This window comes from Propithecus coquereli, unplaced genomic scaffold (assembly GCF_000956105.1).
Source record: "Propithecus coquereli isolate 6110/MARCELLA unplaced genomic scaffold, Pcoq_1.0 Scaffold27, whole genome shotgun sequence".
Taxonomy (NCBI): Eukaryota; Metazoa; Chordata; class Mammalia; order Primates; family Indriidae; genus Propithecus; species Propithecus coquereli.
The window spans coordinates 7,337,475-7,340,375 of NW_012148285.1; the positions used below are offsets into that span (position 1 = coordinate 7,337,475).

A 2,901-nucleotide genomic window follows, 5' to 3' on the forward strand; every position below is an offset into this window, starting at 1 on the left:
AGGCAACACAGCGTGGGCAGAGCAGGTGAGGACATGAGAAGCATCGTTTCAACCCCAGAGATGGTTCTATTTAAGCTGCAAATTAAGGTGAACTTTTATTAATCTGGCACAGAGCGGAGACTGTTCCTGCTTAGCGCACATCAAGACCTGTCAAAACAGAATCGATCGTATTCCCTCTGAGCAGCGGTCGGCATCTGAGTGAAATCAAATTGAAGGCTGTATGTTTTGAACTTTAATTTGATTTGACAGCTTATTGGCACTATTCACATACATGCTGGGAGAAAGCTGCCCCCGCATCTCTCTCTTCTCCTTTCTCCTCCTGCTCCTACGCACAATTGCTTGACACCACGGGTCAGCGCTTTATTTGTAACACCAACCTCGAGGAAACCACCTCGTCGGAAAAGCTAAGTGCCAAGTCTAGGCTTGTCTGTGTTGACATGACCCGCTCACCTCTCTTCCTGTAATGTAAGTGTCACCAGAAATGAATCTCAGGCCCTTAAATAGAATTCAGACACGCCGGACACCAGGAGAGGTGACGGGGTTGGGGAGAGAAGAGAATCAGTGCTCTCTAAGGCTACCTCATCGTTTGGGCTGGAAAGTGTTCGCTGGCTGTAAAGAAACACCTATATCGCTAATTGCAAAATGGTCCAGCTTCATTGATACCTTCTTCTGTAACATAGGAAGGTCAGTAGTATAATTTGGTCAAACAATCATGTTCATCCTCCCATGCTATGATGTGTCACACAGACTGGGGAGAATGTTGAGCTCATTTAATTCTTCATTCATTCAACATAGATTTTTTTTGAGGACCTGCTATGTGCCAGCACAAGCCTGGGAAAACAACTGTGAATAAAACAGAATGCCTCCTGTCTTCTTGGAACTATCAGTCTGTTGTGGGACAAGGACCACACCAACAATCCTAAATATGCAAACAGATAAAGAGATATATAAGCTTTTCCTTTTGGAACATGTTATACCAACTCCTTTTCTTTCCATTTATCTTCGAAAACTCAAACACAACCTTCAAAAGAGGCTGAGTAGTTCACCCAGTAAGAGAATGGCTTTTGAAGTCAAACAGAACTAAGTGTTAACCCTGGCTTCACCCATTAGCTGAATAGCCTTGGGTAAGTCATTTAACCTCTCTGAGCTTCATTTTCTCCATTTGTAAAATGCAGAGAGCAACAGGGTATGCCTTTGAGGACTGTAGTGAGGTTTGAATGAGCCACAAATGTACCGAAAATATGGTGCACAGAACCCAGCATGACATGAAATATTCATGGCGGCTGCCATTATTTTATTATTGCTGTTGCTAGCATTAAAGACACCCTTCAGATGCCCTTCAGTTCATGAATGGATAAAGAAAATGTGGTATTTATATACCATGGAGTACAACTCAGCCATAAAAAGGAATAAAATAATGTCATGTGCAGTAATGTGGAGGGAACTGGAGACCATTATCCTAAGTGAAGTATCTCAGGAATGGAAAACCAAACACCATATGTTCTCACTAATGAGTGAGAGCTAATAGATGGGTACACACGGGCACAAAGTGACATAAAGGACATGAGAAACTAAGGAGGGGAGAGGATGGGATTAAAACTTACCTACTGGGTACAATGAACACTGTTCTGGTGGTGGGCACACCAAAAGCCCTGACTTAAGCATTACACAAGACATCCATGTAATAAAAACACTTGCACAAAATTAATTGATATTTTGAAATAGAAAAAGAGGGAATTTTTAAAAATAACAAATATATTCTCAGAGAAACAGAGTAGCAGAGTTGCCAAGAGTGTGGACTCTGGAGACAGCCACTCTGGCTTAAAATCCAGCTGTGCCATGTGGGTAAATTGCTTCATGTGTCTCCACCTTAATTTCATCATCTGAAAACTGGGATGATGATAATGGTGTAACTCACAGCATTGCTGAGAGGATGAAAGTAGCTAATATATGTAAAGGCTACAGAGGAATGCCCAAGACTATGTGCTATGTGTTGCTATTTTGTCATCGATGGGGAAAAAAATCCTTTTTAAGGGGAGTTCATATTATCTTTTGTTTTAACTTCATAAAAGTTTATCTTGATACTAGCTTTAGTCTGATTTGGACACAGTTTTTTCCACATCAGTGATTTTAGAGATAAATCATGCTTTTCTCTATGTCTCCCCAAGGGTTCTATAATAGCCTTTGCTATTGTAGCTGTCCATCATCCATTTGCCAGTGTTTTGGCTATAGCATATTAATTTTTCCCTCAGAGAGATGTCTGCTTCCAATTTCAAGAATAAGTACATGCCCTTTATATCTCAAATCACTACATGCAATCCACCCAGCTACAGCAATTGGCTCAGGAATGTGCATGTGACCTAAGCAGAGCCAATGAGAGTTTTCCCTGGGACGTAAGCAGAGCCAATGAGAGTTTTCCCTGGGACTTTTGCTGGGACTAGGAAGATAGGGTCGTCATGAGAGAATAACCTCTCTGAGAATGAATATTGAGCTAAGAAATAGAAAGAAGAGAGAAAAAGGTGGTGATGGCATTTCTTGTGCTTTTGTAACAGTAAAAGTTGATATTCACTGGGCACTTATTATGTATTAGACATCATTGTGAGCACTATTTTAATTCTAATAAACTCCCTATACACAAAAGAAAGTTATGAACAGACTGTTTTTTATCTCTACCATGAATTTTTTTGTACTTGAAAGCAGCACCCAACTCACTCAAATAGGCTGTGTGAGAGGAGGAAAAAAATCTTTACCTCCAAAACAAACTGAATTTTAGTGATAAACCTTTGAGTGTTTTCAGCAAATATACTGAAGTTGTGAGGACAAAGAAAAATAATTGACCTCTGATGGAGAAAAGTGATTTTGCTAAAAGAAATATAAAAAGAGGAAATTAACTTTGTAATG

At 40.1% G+C, this 2,901-nt stretch overlaps 1 protein-coding gene across 3 annotated transcripts in view; it reads right to left on the bottom strand.

Moving 5' to 3' along the window:
- Positions 1-2,901, bottom strand: part of GRIN2A (glutamate receptor, ionotropic, N-methyl D-aspartate 2A) — a 356,110-nt gene that overhangs the window by 77,140 nt on the left and 276,069 nt on the right. The window lies entirely within an intron of this gene.